This window comes from Triticum urartu, chromosome 3A, assembly GCF_056163025.1.
Source record: "Triticum urartu cultivar PI428250 chromosome 3A, HENAU_Tu73, whole genome shotgun sequence".
Lineage (NCBI taxonomy): Eukaryota > Viridiplantae > Streptophyta > Magnoliopsida > Poales > Poaceae > Triticum > Triticum urartu.
The window spans coordinates 321,807,676-321,824,507 of NC_141875.1; positions in this window are offsets into that span (position 1 = coordinate 321,807,676).

The following is a 16,832-nucleotide window of genomic DNA, read 5'->3' on the forward strand; positions in this document are numbered from 1 at the left end:
AAGTCGTCGTCGACGAAAGTTCATCGTCCTCACTCAAATAAGGCTTCAAATCTGCAATGTTAAAAGTTGGACTAACCCCAAAATCTGCAGGCAGCTCAAGTTTATATGCATTATCATTTATTTTCTCTAACACCTTAAAAGGACCAGCAGCACATGGCATTAGCTTTGATTTGCGCAAATTAGGAAATCTATCCTTACGCAAATGTAACCAAACAAGATCTCCAGGTGCAAACACAACATGTTTTCTACCCTTATCTCCAGCAAGTTTATATTTAGCATTCATACGCTCAATGTTTTCCTTAGTTAACTCATGCATTTTTAAAATCAATTCAGCACGTTCTTTAGCATCAAAATTAACCTTCTTCGAAAATGGAAGAGGCAACAAATCAATAGGTGCACGAGGTAGGAAACCATACACAATTTCAAAAGGGCACATCTTAGTAGTAGAATGCAATGAACGATTATAAGCAAATTCAATATGAGGCAAGCATTCTTCCCACATTTTCTTGTTATTCTTCAAAACAGCCCTAAGCATAGTAGACAATGTTCTATTGACTACTTCAGTTTGTCCATCAGTTTGGGAGTGACAAGTAGTACTAAAAAGCAGCTTAGTCCCCAACTTAGCCCATAAACATCTCCAAAAGTGGCTAAGAAATTTAGTATCACGATCTGAAACAATAGTATTTGGCACACCATGCAAGCGAATAATTTCATGAAACAACAAATCAGCAACATTAACAACATCATCGCTTTTATGACATGGTATAAAGTGTGCCATTTTCGAGAACCTATCCACGACAACAAATATGCTATCCTTCCCCTTCTTTGTTCGAGGTAAACCTAAAACGAAATCCATAGATATATCCTCCCAAGGAACACTAGGTACAGGCAAAGGCATATATAAACCATGAAGATTGAGTCGTGACTTAGCTCTTTGACATGTATCGCAGCGAGCAACAAAACGCTCAACATCCCGTCTCATCTTTGGCCAAAAGAAATGTGTAGCAAGTATATCCTCCGTCTTCTTGACGCCAAAGTGTCCCATTAATCCTCCTCCATGCATCTCCTGCAACAACAAAAGACGAATGGAGCTAGCTGGAATGCATAGCTTGTTAGCACGAAACACAAATCCATCGTTAAGAACGAACTTGTTCCAAGTTCTCCCTTCCTTACAATTCTGCAATACATCGTTAAATTCAGCATCATGAACATATTGATCTTTTATGGTCTCAAACCAAATATTTTAAAGTCAAGTTGTGAAAGCATAGTATAACGACGAGACAATGCATCAGCAATAACATTTTCTTTACCCTTCTTGTGTTTAATGACATAAGGGAAAGTCTCAATGAATTCAACCCATTTAGCATGTCTACGGTTCAGTTTTGCTTGAATTTTAATGTGTTTCAAAGATTCATGATCAGAATGTATAACAAATTCCTTGGGCCATAAATAATGTTGCCATGTTTCTAAGGTCCGAACAAGAGCATATAATTCTTTATCATAAGTAGAATAGTTCAGACTAGGCCCACTCAATTTTTCAAAAAAGTATGCAACATGTTTGCCATCTTGTAATAACACACCTCCTAATCCAATTCCACTAGCATCACATTCAAGCTCAAAAGTCTTATTGAAATTAGGAAGTTGGAGTAAAGGAGCATGTGTCAACTTATCTTTCAATACTGTGAAGGCTTCTTCCTGGGTGGTACCCCAAACAAAATGCACATCCTTCTTTGTAAGCTCGTTGAGAGGTGGAGCAATGGTGCTGAAATCTCTCACAAAACGCCTATAGAAACCAGCGAGGCCAAGGAAACTCCTCACTTGTGTGACCGTTTTGGGCTGCGACCAACTCTCAATAGCTTCAATCTTGGCTTTATCAACTTCAATTCCCTACGGAGTAACAACATAGCCAGGAAAGGATACTCGGTCAGTGGAAAAGGTGCACTTTCCAAGGTTACCAAACAAACGTGCATCACATAGAGCAATAAAAACAACACGTAAATGTTCGAAATGTTCCTCCAAAGATTTGCTATAAATCAATATGTCATCAAAGTAAACTACCACAAATCGTCCAATGAAAGCATGTAAAACTTCGTTCATTAACCTCATGAAAGTACTAGGTGCATTAGTTAACCCAAAAGGCATGACTAACCACTCATATAATCCAAACTTAGTTTTAAATGCTGTTTTCCATTCATCTCCCAATTTCATACGAATTTGATGGTATCCACTATGCAAATCAACTTTGGAGAATATTGTAGAGCCACTCAATTCATGAAGCATATCATCTAGCCTAGGAATAGGATGACGATAACGAATAGTAATATTATTAATGCCTCTACAATCAACGCACATACGCGACGTACCATCCTTTTTCGGCACTAAAATGATAGGAACAGCACAAGGACTAAGGGATTCGCGTATATAACCTTTGTCGAGCAGTTCTTGTACTTGACGCATAATCTCCTTCATCTCCTCTAGATTGGTACGGTATGGTGCACGGTTGGGTAATGATGCACCGGGAATTAAGTCAATTTGATACTCAATCCCTCGAATAGGTGGTAATCCCAGTGGCACATCTTGTGGAAAGACGTCAGCAAACTCCTGCAAAATGTTAGTGACAGCAGGAGGCAAACAGGAAGGCACGTCCTCGAATGAAAATAATGCCTCTTTGCACACAAAAGCATAGCAAACAGATTTGCTAAAATCTAGATCATCAATATCAGATTTGGTGGCAAGTAAACATGCACTTTTCAATTTAATTTCAGAAGCAACACTAGATTGTTTATTATTATTAGGCTGCATTTGTTGCTCAAATTCTTTTGCCACAATCTGATTTTCACTCTTATTTTTCTCCTATTTTGCTTTATTAGCTCTATTAATATCATCTTTCAAAATGGAATCAGGAGTTATAGGAAGCAAAGTAGTATTTTTATCCTTATGAACAAGAGTATACTAATTGTTTCTACCATGGTGTGCAGAATTTTTATCAAATTGCCATGGTCTACCAAGTAATAAGGAACATGCTTGCATAGGATGTACACGAACAGTACGTGTTACCTTAACCTTGCCGCTGTTGTTGAACCATTGGATGTAGTAAGGATGTGGATGTGGTCTTGTGGTGAGAGGTAGCTTCTCCATCATCTCCATGCTAGCCAAGTTATTGCAGCTCTCTCCATCTATGATGACGCGAACAGAACGTTCCTTCACAACTCCCTTTGTATGGAACAAATTATGCCTCTGATTTTGCTCAGCTTGTGTAACCTGCACACTCAAAACACGTTGAGCAACTAAACATTCATACCTGTCAGCATCTTCAGCAGCCATGTATTGCGTCTCATGATCAGAATCATCTCCACCGTGTTCTTCACGTGTAATAAGAGCCAAAGTATCCTCATCTTAGTCACTAGCAGACTCATACCCACCATCCTCAGTAGCAATCATCACACGCTGAGATTGGCATTCTCTCGCAAAATGTCCTCTTCCCTTACAACGACGACAAATAATATCACTTGTGTGCCCGTTGATGCCATAGAAGAAGAAGAGCTCTGCACAGCTCCAGCAGGTGTGCTCTTGGCAGATAGTGGTGGTTGTGCCTGCTTTCTTGTGTCACGGCTAGAGGTGGCACCTGATGGAGGTTCTGGTGGAGTGGAAGTAGAGGATGCACGTGGTGTCCATGATGAAGATCGACCTGCAGAAAAGTTAGTAAGGAGCCACAGAAGTATCAACAGCAACACCAACAGTTTGGCTAGGTGCAAGAGGGAGACGGCTCGCTCAGCGGAGGGCTGTTTCGCGATGTGGAGGTAGTCGTTGTTGTTGTTGTTGTTGTTGTTGTAGAGGTGCGTTAGGTGCAGCCGGTGGTGGTGGTGGAAGACGCACGAGCAATTCATTAAACCTGTTATGGAGCTTTGTTTCGAACGTCTTCTCCATGCCATCTATCTTCTCCATGGCCTCTTCAAATCTGTTTAGCACATCTTGCACCTATCCACTCATCATTTGCTGAAATTTATCATGCAACTCCTTATTCGTCATGTTCTCCCAGTCAGTCTCGTCGGCTTGTGATCCTGCCATGGTTAGCAACAATAGAAACACACAAGAATATGATCCTACAGAATACTAACAAGACGTGGTGGTGGTGTCACAAAGCCGTCAAGCTAATCTCAAATTCTTACCAGTTCTTACCCAGCAGCAGGCGATGATCGGCAACCGTCGTAGTGAAAACTCTTAAAGCTTGGATAGAGCGATTACCAGGGAGAGTCAAACGCACGACGTAGATGTATGTGGAGCTGGGAAGGCTTATAATATGGTAGCAAAAAGGGTCAACAATAATAAATTCAGAGATGCAAAGTTGAATAAATGCTCAACGACGGTACTGTGCTGGTCCTAGGCTAGACCGTGCTAGAGACGCAAGCCTAGAGCACTAACAAAATCATGGCGCTGCAAGTAAACAATGGAGGAGCACACTCTGGATTTTTTTTCCTTTTTTTCACTTTTTTTGCACTTTTTTTTGCTCCGCAACAATTTTTTTTCGAAAAGGTCTACAAATGTTCTAAAAACTGCCTAGCCAGAATTTTCCAGACTTAGTTTTTTTTAGTTTGGAACTATTTTTCTTCTGCGGGTAGCACGGAATCTCAGGAGTCCTACTCTCTCACGACTCGGAGTATGGCGTGATCTGGAACTCGAAAACAAAGCAACAAATACTGGACTCGGACTAGGACTGGTGGCGGAGATGAATCTGGTGGAACTCGGACTGTGGTGGTATATCTGGACTCGGATTGGTGGTGGTATATGGCGATGGTATATGTGGACTCAGATTGGCGGTTGTATATGGCAGCGGTGATGTATATGGTGGGGTGGTGGTATATGGTAATGATGATGACGATGGTGCGGCGGCGGCGTGACAACCTGTGAACAGAACTCGAAACTCTAAATGACTAGATGCTAAGACCAGCAACTTGACACGACGATGCAACCGCAAATTCAACAAAGCAAATACAGAAAGATTATGCAAAGGCTCAGATTGGTTAGGATAGGATGAACTAACCCTAATTTTTTTTGGCTTTCTCATGGACTGTAGGTATGAAGAATAGACTCGATCTAATCTACGAAAAACTGTAAAATCTCACCGAGCAACCTGAAAATCTGATACCACTTGATAGAGGCAAAGGTGTCCCGATGTTTCGATGAGATGGTGGCTATCGTTTTCTGTGGGAGTCGACCTTGACGATCCGACTACGAACATGCGAGACGTCGCGCCTTAACAATCGCTAAACCAACTTCCGAGGGTTATTGACCACGCCGGAGCACGATCAACCTGACCACGAGGGTCTATTTCCTGCGAGCAAACAAAGAACAAGCAAGAAACTGAGATTGCAATCTGGATAATGCGAATATAAGATGAAAGCTTTATTGATCAAGGTGGGGTTCTATGACGTCTTGGTCTGGTCGTTGGACACAAACGAAGTACGCGAAGTTGCAGCTATGGCGAACTTTTAATCTAAACAAAACCCAAACCCTAAACGATGCCCTAATGGTTGTATATATGGAGGAGAGAGGGGGAATTTCGTGGCCCTTGGTGGAGGGGTCCGAAACCAACCCTAACTCTTGTTTCCCAACACATACGGACTCTAAAAACAGCCTATACTTAAGTACTTCGAAAATACATGGGCCTGGCCCAATAATAAGGTGACACAGCACCTAAAATAGCCTCTGGACGAAATTTATGAAGTGGCATCTTGTATATTTCGTCCCATGCTTCATGCACTCATTATGGTGGCTTCAGAGTCCTGGAATCATCACTTGTAACTCCGTTCTTGTTCCCCTTGCGCATGCCATCACCTCCATGCTTGAACTTGCTCCAAGGTTCATCTTTCTTGTCCAAGCTAGGCCCTTAATTTGTAAGCAAAAAAATGTATCCAATTTAGGCAGCATCATATTCTCATGAACATTAGAATCGTTACCAAGAAACGAAAGTACCTGATAATTCAATTGGCGGGCGCGAGCTCTAGTAATCGGTCCAGTGTGTATAGCAGCAGGGGTTGAGGGTGTAACAATGGTATTGATGTCCTCATCAACTTCTATCCCAAATATGTTCTCTGCAAGGTGTTGCTATGATATGATCCAAGATGATCGAGTATGACAATCTTAATGGTGTAAGATGCTTTGGTTCTTGCTTAAAATCTCTTTGCTTATCTTTTCTCTTTGCTTAAAAGATTGTTTGGCTCTTTGATGTTTGAGCTCTTTTGTCATGCAATGCTTGACGAACGAAGATAGCAAATGAGGATGCGATGACAACTTTGTGACAGAAGAGATGATACCAATATATGCAACAATGATGTATGTATGCTATGGGAAGTATGATCACTAATGTGCACAAGTCTCATTGCCGGCAATACTCAATGGCTAGTCTCGATGGGTAAGCAATGCGAAGGAGTAAGGCTATGATGGCTATCAATGTAATGGCAAGAGTGATATGTCCAATGCCACGATGAGGTTACCGGTCTTGCTTCTGGTATGGTGTCAAAATGGTGGCACGGATACCAAGGTGTAGTCGAGGTGGTCATTGTTGATGACGATGTAGGACAGCGGTGATGATGTAGGACACGTCCGTGGTGAATTTGAGTGGCGGTGATGTCGATGTCGAACCGTACGTTGATAGCCGAAACACAAAAGGATACGGTACCGCAACTCAATTTCTCAAACCTCGAAGTAGCAAATGTGTCGGAGAGCGAAATGGTCCAACAATGGTTGGGTTATGCGGAAGTGGTGGAGGTATGCGGAAGTATATATGGTATATGGTGGGCACCAGAACAAAATTTGGTGAAAAATGGACGAATAACGGGGCGGTGGATGGAGATGTTGCTGCCAGGGGTCGGATGTCCGGGTGGAAGACCGGATGTCCGGGCTTGACGGGCCGGTTGTCCGGGCTCTGGATCCGGGGACGAACGGGATGAACACCGCGTGGAGAGGTCAAATCCAGGCGAAATTCGGAGGAATTTGCGGAAGGAAATTGGGGGGAAATGGATGGGAAGCTAGATCCACTCAAAACAAAGCAAATCCACGAATCCAGGCCAACAACAACACACCAACAAATCACAAAAAAAATTGGGGCTATTTTTGGTGGGGAATTTTCGAATTAGGACGAAAAACAACAAAACAAGGCTAGAAACACAACGGGGCTCTAGATACCAAGATGATGTAGGGTAGAACCCTAGTGGTCCGATCTTTCACGAAAGGAGCTGATCCCGCGAAGAACACGTGGAACACAAGGGGGAAAACGAGGGGAATCTCGAGGGGAAATATGAGAGAAACACTAAAACCAACAAGAATGATCGCACATGCGCAAGATCCACGAACACAAAGGAAGATACAAGATCCACGATCAACTAGGGACGATACAAATGTAACGGTCTTCTCCGTGAGGAGGTCTTTATGTTCTTCCCTAAAGAGGGGTCTTGAATCCGCTTGGGGGATCTTCTCCAAAAGGAGGTTGAGGGAGTCCTGGATTAGGGGGTGTTCGGGTAGCCGGACTATACCTTCAGCCGGACTCCTGGACTATGAAGATACAAGATTGAAGACTTCGTCCCGTGTCCGGATGGGACTTTCCTTGGCGTGGAAGGCAAGCTTGGCGATGCGGATATTCAAGATCTCCTACCATTGTAACCGACTCTATGTAACCCTAACCCTATCCGGTGTCTATATAAACCGGAGGGTTGTAGTCCGTAGGCAATCAACTCCATATACAACAATCATACCATAGGCTAGCTTCTAGGGTTTAGCCTCCTTGATCTTGTGGTAGATCTACTCTTGTACTACCCATATCATCAATATTAATCAAGCAGGACGTAGGGTTTTACCTCCATCAAGAGGGCCCGAACCTGGGTAAAACATCGTGTTCCCTGCCTCCTGTTACCATCCGGCCTGGACGCACAGTTCGGGACCCACTACCCGAGATCCGCCGGTTTTGACACCGACACTGGTGCCTTCATTGAGAGTTCCTCTGTGTCGTCGCCTTTAGGCCCGATGGCTCCTTTTATCATCAACAACGATGCGGTCCAGGGTGAGACTTTTCTCCCCGGACAGATCTTCGTCTTCGGCGGCTTCGCTCTGTGGGCCAATTCGCTTGGCCACCTGGAGCAGATCGACAGCTACGCCCCTGGCCATCAAGTCAGGTTTGGAAGCTTAAACTATACGGCTGACATCCGCGGAGACTCAATCTTCGACGGGCTCGAGCCACGGCCAAGCGCGCCACACTATCTCGAGGGGCATGATCTAGCTCTGCCCCCGGACAGTGTCCTGAAGGCCGCACACGCATCGGTTCCGACCCCTAACTCGGAGCCTATTGCGCTAATTGAGGATGAGCGGTTGGACGTCACCTCAGGGCTGCGATCCCGAAAGCGATCGAGCCGAACGCTAGCCCCGCACTGTGCACGACCAGTGACTCCAAGGATCCGGACTCCTCCCCGGACTCCGAACCCCCCACGCCCCTGCCAATCGAATCCGATTGGGCGCCGATAATGGAGTTCACCGCCGCAGACATCTTTCAGCATTCGCCTTTTGGCGATATCATGAACTCTCTCAAGTCTCTCTCTTTATCAGGAGAGCCCTGGCCGAACTATGGTCAGCGAGGATGGGATACGGACGATGAGGAAATTCGAAGCCCACCCACCACCCACTTTGTAGCCACTGTCGACGATCTAACCGACATGCTTGACTTCGGCTCCGAGGACATCGACGGCATGGACGACGATGTAGGAGACGAACAGGAACCAGCACCTGTAGGGCGCTAGAAGGCCACCTCGTCATATGACATATATATGGTGGATACTCCAAAAGATGGAGATGGCGATGGAACAGTGGGGGATGACGCCCCCAAGAAACAGCCAAAGCGCCGGCGTCAACGGCGCCGCTCTAAATCCCGCCAAAGCAAAAACGGTGATTCCGGCACGGGAGATAATACTACCCCGGATAGCGCCGAAGAACACCCACCTCAGCAAGATTTGGCACAAGAAGATGGAGAAGCCAGCCCTCATGAGAGAGCGGCAGACCGAGAGGTCGAGGATGATAACTATACGCCTCCCTCCGAAGACGAGGCAAGCCTCGATGACGACGAATTCGTCATACCATCAGACCCCGCCGAACAAGAGCGTTTTAAACGCAGGCTTTTAGCCACGGCAAGCAGCCTCAAGAAAAAGCAGCAACAGCTTAGAGCTGCCCAAGATTTGCTAGCTGACAGATGGACTGAAGTCCTTGCGGCCGAAGAGTATGAACTCGAACGCCCCTCCAAGAGTTACCCGAAGCGCAGGCCGCTACCCTGATCAGAGGAGGAAGCACCTACATCACCAGTGCATGACATGGCAGACCGGCCACCTCGCGGCCGCGACAGAGAGACCTCTCGGCCCTCCACCCAAGCCATGCCCCGACGCCGCTCAACTAAGGCACGGGAAAATGCCCCCGACCTGCGAGACATATTGGAGGATAAGGCAAGACAAACAAGATCGATCTACGGATCGCGCAGGCGCCCTACGGCATGGGACAATGATCTTCACTCCGGATACAACAAATTCGGCCGGGCCGAACACAACAGACATAGCTCTTCCGAGCTGCGTCGTGATATAGCCCAGTACAGAGGCGCCACACACCTGCTATGCTTCACGAATGAAGTAATGGATCATAAAATCCCAGAGGGTTTCAAACCCGTAAACATCAAATCATATGATGGCACAACAGATCCGGCGGTATGGATCGAGGATTATCTCCTTCACATCCACATGGCACGCGGCGATGATCTACACGCCATCAAATACCTCCCGCTCAAACTTAAAGGACCGGCCCAGCACTGGCTCAACAGCTTGCCAGCAGACTCAATCGGTTCTTGGGAGGATCTGGAAGCCGCATTCCTCGACAACTTCCAGGGCACTTATGTGCGACCACCGGATGTCGACGACTTAAGCCACATAATTTAGCAGCCAGAGGAATCGGCCAGACAATTCTGGACACGGTTCCTAACAAAGAAAAACCAGATAGTCGACTGTCCGGACGCAGAGGCCCTAGCAGCCTTCAAGCATAACATCCGCGACGAGTGGCTTTCCCGGCACCTGGGACAGGAAAAGCCGAAATCCATGGCATCCCTCAGGACACTCATGACCCGCTTTGGCGCGGGAGAAGACAGCTGGCTAGCTCGTAGTAACAACTTATCAAAGAACCCTGGTAATTCGGATACCAAGGACAAAAGTGGCAGGACACGTCGGAATAAGCAAAAACGCCGCATTAGCAGCGACAGCAATGAAGACACGGCAGTCAATGCCAGATTCAAAGGCTATAAATCCGGTCAGCGGAAAAAGCCATTCAAAAAGAATAGTCAGGGCCCGTCCAGTTTGGACCGAATACTCGATCGCTTGTGCCAGATACATGGCACCACCGAAAGGCCAGCCAATCACACTAACAGGGATTGTTGGGTGTTCAAGCAGGCAGGCAAGTTAAGGGCCGAAAACAGAGACAAGCGGCTGCACAGCGACGACGAGGATCCCAAGCCGCCAAACAACAATGGACAGAAGGGCTTTCCCCCACAAGTGCGGACGGTGAACATGATATACGCAACCCACATTCCCAAGCGGGAGCGGAAGCGTGCGCTACGGTACGTATACGCGATGGAGCCAGTCGCCCCAAAGTTCAACCCATGGTCCTCCTGCCCGATCACTTTTGATCGAAGGGACCATCCCACTAGCATCCATCATGGCGGCTTCGCCGCATTGGTTCTCGACCCAATCATCGACGGATTTCATCTCACAAGAGTCCTCATGGACGGCGGCAGTAGCCTGAACCTGCTTTATCAGGATACAGTGCGGAAAATGGGCATAGATCCATCAAGGATTAAGCCCACAAGAACGACCTTTAAAGGCGTTATACCAGGTGTAGAAGCCAACTGTACAGGCTCAGTAACACTTGACGTGGTCTTCGGATCCCCGGACAATTTCCGAAGCGAAGAGTTAATCTTCGATATAGTCCCATTTCGCAGTGGCCATCAAGCCCTGCTCAGACGAACCGCATTCGCAAAGTTCAATGCGGTGCCCCACAATGCATATCTCAAGCTCAAGATGCCAGGCCCTCGAGGAGTAATTACGGTCAACGGAAACACCGAACGCTCCCTCCGTACGGAGGAGCATACGGCGGCTCTCGCAGCGGAGGTACAAAGTAGCCTTCTCAGGCAATTCTCCAGTCCGGCCATTAAAAAGCCAGACACTGCCAAGCGCGCCCGGAGTAACCCATAGCAGGACCGCCTGGCACACTCTGAGCAAGCGTAGCAATGCGGCCCCAACTCCAGCTTTCGCGACATAGCGAAACCAGTACCTCGCGTACATAACTACGCCCTCGAAATACCATGGGCACAGGAGAAGGGGCACAATAACGGCACGCCCAGAATACGGCTTAAAACGTACTAAGGGCTGCCGGATTCTTTTTTTTTTAATTTTTTCTTACTTTCAGGACTCCATACTTCGGATGACCTGTTCGGCAATTCGACTGCCGCACAAACGATGCAAGATCCAGGGAGGCGGACAAGCCATGCCGCATTATGGAACCCCCAGGTGGTCTCTGTTACGAGCGGTATACCTGTTTTAAACACAATTCCGCGGCCTGCCCCTGGTCAGGACATACTGAACAGTCCAATATCTTTTGCTTACCGCACTATTTGTATCGTTCGGCTTTGATAATGCCTTTCTATAAATAATGCTTAGCTTCTTGTCTATTTTTTGCATTATCTTCTTTTCACATTTATGTTTATTAAATGACATGATTGCACCCGTACACCATGATACGACAAACACGCCAGGGGCTTCAGTACCCCTCATAATGGTGTGAGAAGTCCGTACACTTTCACAAGTGTGGCACCCCGAACTTATAGCACTATATGCATTGGCTCCGAATCATGATTTGGGTCAATAGTTGGGTTTGCCCGGCTCCTATGTTTTGGTGCCTTACGTTCCGCTCTATCGGCTAAGGTAGCACTAGGAGAACCACTGCGATTGTGCCCAGGTTCAGCTGGGTTAAGCACCTCAGTGGAGAAAGCTAAAACTGACTGTCATGATGTGGCGAGAGACCGGTCGCTGTTCATGAGGTTTTTCGAGTCCCTAAAGGCTTATGCCGCTTCGAGCGAGGAGCTGGCTTTGTCCGGCCAAGGCGTGGATAGCGCCCCGAACTCGGTCTTCCGAACTAGGGGCTTCACCGAAATTTAAAATTATAGAGTTCTATGGCTAAGTGAGAGTGTTCAAGCATTATAGTCCGATTGCCTGGTTCGTTGTGCTGAGCGCCTCCCTCGAAGGACCCAACTATGGGAAAAAGAGCGCTCAGGTTTATCCAGAACACCCCAGCACTAGTGGCACGGGGGCAGAAGCCGACGACTGGCCATCTCTCAATTTTTGATAAACGGCCGCACAGAAAGTAATATTTTAAATTCAATAAGCATTGCTTAGCGCATATGAACAAGTTTTCAGCGCACAGGATAACACGAGCGAGTTCATTCAAAAATTACATCCTTGGTGCATTCATCCGCCACAAGGCGGGCACCTGCAAGAACATCCTTGTAGTAGTTCTCGTGCTTGCGATGCTCCTTCCCCGGCGGCGGCCCGTCCTTCACAAGCTTCTCACCGTCCATCTTACCCCAGTGCACCTTTGCACGGGCAAGGGCCCGACGGGCACCTTCGATGCAGACGGAGCGCTTGATGACCTCAAGCCTTGGACAGGCCTCCACCAGCCGCCGCACCAGCCCGAAATAGCTCCCAGGCAGGGCCTCTCTAGGCCACAGCTGAACTATGAAGCCCTTCATGGCCTGCTCGGCTGCCTTGTGGAGCTTGACCAGCTGTTTCAGCTGGTCGCTCAAGGGCACAGGGTGTCCGGCCTCAGAATACTGAGACCAGAACACCTTCTCCGGCGAGCTACCCTCTTCAGCTCGGTAGAATGCCGCGGCGTCGGATACGCTGCGGGGAAGATCTGCGAATGCCCCTGGAGAGCTCCGGATTCGGGTAAGTAGCAGGTAGTTCACTTTTATATTTCTGCTTTGCATAAAGAATGCCTTACCCGCTGCTATCTTCCTCATCTCCTCCAATTCTTGGAGGGCCTTTTGGGCTTCGGCCTTGGCAGACTTGGCAGCCTCTAGGGCCGTTGCAAGCTCGGATGCTTGCGCCTTCGACTCCAGCTCCAAACTCTCATGCTTTTTCGTGAGAGCCTGCAGCTCTTGCTGCACCTCGCCGACCTGAGACCCAAGTCTGTCTCGCTCGGTGCGCTCCGCGGCCATTTTCTTTTCGGCCTCAGACAGCGCCTGCTTAAGGGTCGCCACCTCAGTCGTGGCCCCTACAATAAGCAGTACAATCCTGTTACTCTTTTTTTGCAATCAAGCCTTTTTATAGGCACTTTTTCTATAAGGTATTTCTTACCTTCTTCCTCCTCGAGCCGCCGCTTGGCAAGGCCGAGCTCTTGCTCGGTCCGCTCGAGGTCCTGCTTCAGGACACCCACCTCCGCAGTCAGTGCGGCGGTGGATAGCAGCGAAGCCTGCATACGCATATTGACTCTCTTTTTTAGACTCATGCGAAATTTAATAGATCCTCTATTCGGCTTTTCTTTCCGAACGCCAAACAGAGCATCAGGGGCTACTGTCTATGCGGTAATATTTTTACATATTTTTACTTACCTCGAAGCCTGTTAGAAGGCTAGCGCAAGCTTCAGTCAGTCCGCTCTTGGCGGACTGAACCTTCTGGATCACCGTACTCATAATAGTACGGTGCCCCTCATCGATGGAGGCGTCGTCAAGCACCTCCAGCAGATTGTCTGGCACCTCCGGTTGGACGGAGCCCGCCAGCTCAGAAGGCTTGCTCCTCTTGGAAGGAGTTCGCCTACCGTGGTCCGGAACTGTGGAAGATTCCGGCGCGGTGTCCGGCACAAAGCCGGACTGAGAGCCCTGGGGAGCCTTATCCCCATCACTCCTGGAGTACGGGAGGTTGCCTTGCGGCCCCTCCGGGACCACCTCCTCCTGCCCCGGAGCTTGTCGCGACGCCACTTCGGCGTCGTCTGTAGTGCGGGGGGAGACAGCGGGCAGAACTGAGTTCACGTCCGAGGAGTCCAGGGAGCCGCCCGACGATTCGTCGAATTCGGCCCGGGGCGGACTACATAATTACATTCGACATTAGGGAAAGCTGTGCAACAAAGGAACATCATGAGTTATTCTGATATCCAAACTTACGATTTCACCGGACGCTTGGCCCTGTTTGGCCACTCCTCTTTACCTTCTTCGGCGTTGGGGGCGTAGTCCGGCGGAGGGGTCTCCCTTTTCCTAGACCCCTCGGCTCCCCCGTTGGGGCGGCCTTCCTCTTCTCTCCTCCCTCCGATGGGGGGGGGAGAGTTTTCTTCTTCCTCCTCCTCGTTTTCACGAGAGGAGGGCGTCTCGGACTCGTCAGATGACGAGTCCGACACCACCATGTTGCGGGAACTCTTTCGAGTCCCCGTGGTCTTCTTCTTCTTGGCCTTCTTCTCCGGCACCACATACGGCGCTGGAACCAGCAGCTTTGCTAGTAGAGCTGGGGCTGGGTCTTCGGGCAGCGGAGCCGGACAGCTTTGATCAAGGTGGGGTTCTGTGACGTCTTGGTCTGGTCGTTGGATACAAAAGAAGTACGCGAAGTTGCAGCTATGGCGAACTTTTAATCTAAACAAAACCCAAAGCCTAAACGATGCCCTACGGGCTGTATATATGGAGGAGAGAGGGGGAATTTCGTGGCCCTTGGTGGAGGGGTCCGAAACCAACCCTAACTCTTGTTTCCCCACACATACGTACTCTAAAAACAGCCTATACTTAAGTACTTCGAAAATACATGGGCCTGACCCAATAATAAGGTGACACAACACCTAAAATAGCCTCTGGACGAAATTTATGAAGTGGCATCTTGTATATTTCATCCCATGCTTCATGCACTCATTATGGTGGCTTCAGAGTCCTGGAATCATCACTTGTAACTCCGTTCTTGTTCCCGTTGCGCATGCCATCATCTCCATGCTTGAACTTGCTCCAAGGTTCATCTTTCTTGTCCAAGCTAGGCCCTTCATTTGTAAGCAAAACAAATGTATCCAATTTAGGCAGCATCATATTCTCATGAACATTAGAATCGTTACCAAGAAACGAAAGTACCTGATAATTCAATTGGCGTGCGCGAGCTCTAGTAATCGGTCCAGTGTGTATAGCAGCAGGGGTTGTGGGTGTAACAATGGTATTGATGTCCTCATCATCCTCCCCTTCTTGAAATGAAGTCGTCCTCGACGAAAGTTCATTGTCCTCACCCAAATAAGGCTTCAAATCTGCAATGTTAAAAGTGGGACTAACCCCAAAATCTGCAGGCAGCTCAAGTTTATATGCATTATCATTTATTTTCTCTAACACCTTAAAAGGACCAGCAGCACATGGCATTAGCTTTGATTTGCGCAAATTAGGAAATCTATCCTTACGCAAATGTAACCAAACAAGATCTCCAGGTGCAAACACAACATGTTTTCTACCCTTATCTCCAGCAAGTTTATATTTAGCATTCATACGCTCAATGTTTTCCTTAGTTAACTCATGCATTTTTAAAATCAATTCAGCACGTTCTTTAGCATCAAAATTAACCTTCTTCGAAAATGGAAGAGGCAACAAATCAATAGGTGCACGAGGTAGGAAACCATACACAATTTCAAAAGGGCACATCTTAGTAGTAGAATGCAATGAACGATTATAAGCAAATTCAATATGAGGCAAGCATTCTTCCCACATTTTCTTGTTATTCTTCAAAACAGCCCTAAGCATAGTAGACAATGTTCTATTGACTACTTCAGTTTGTCCATCAGTTTGGGAGTGACAAGTAGTACTAAAAAGCAGCTTAGTCCCCAACTTAGCCCATAAACATCTCCAAAAGTGGCTAAGAAATTTAGTATCACGATCTGAAACAATAGTATTTGGCACACCATGCAAGCGAATAATTTCATGAAACAACAAATCAGCAACATTAACAACATCATCGCTTTTATGACATGGTATAAAGTGTGCCATTTTCGAGAACCTATCCACGACAACAAATATGCTATCCTTCCCCTTCTTTGTTCGAGGTAAACCTAAAACGAAATCCATAGATATATCCTCCCAAGGAACACTAGGTACAGGCAAAGGCATATATAAACCATGAAGATTGAGTCGTGACTTAGCTCTTTGACATGTATCGCAGCGAGCAACAAAACGCTCAACATCCCGTCTCATCTTTGGCCAAAAGAAATGTGTAGCAAGTATATCCTCCGTCTTCTTGACGCCAAAGTGTCCCATTAATCCTCCTCCATGCATCTCCTGCAACAACAAAAGACGAATGGAGCTAGCTGGAATGCATAGCTTGTTAGCACGAAACACAAATCCATCGTTAAGAACGAACTTGTTCCAAGTTCTCCCTTCCTTACAATTCTGCAATACATCGTTAAATTCAGCATCATGAACATATTGATCTTTTATGGTCTCAAACCAAATATTTTAAAGTCAAGTTGTGAAAGCATAGTATAACGACGAGACAATGCATCAGCAATAACATTTTCTTTACCCTTCTTGTGTTTAATGACATAAGGGAAAGTCTCAATGAATTCAACCCATTTAGCATGTCTACGGTTCAGTTTTGCTTGAATTTTAATGTGTTTCAAAGATTCATGATCAGAATGTATAACAAATTCCTTGGGCCATAAATAATGTTGCCATGTTTCTAAGGTCCGAACAAGAGCATATAATTCTTTATCATAAGTAGAATAGTTCAGACTAGGCCCACTCAATTTTTCAAAAAAGT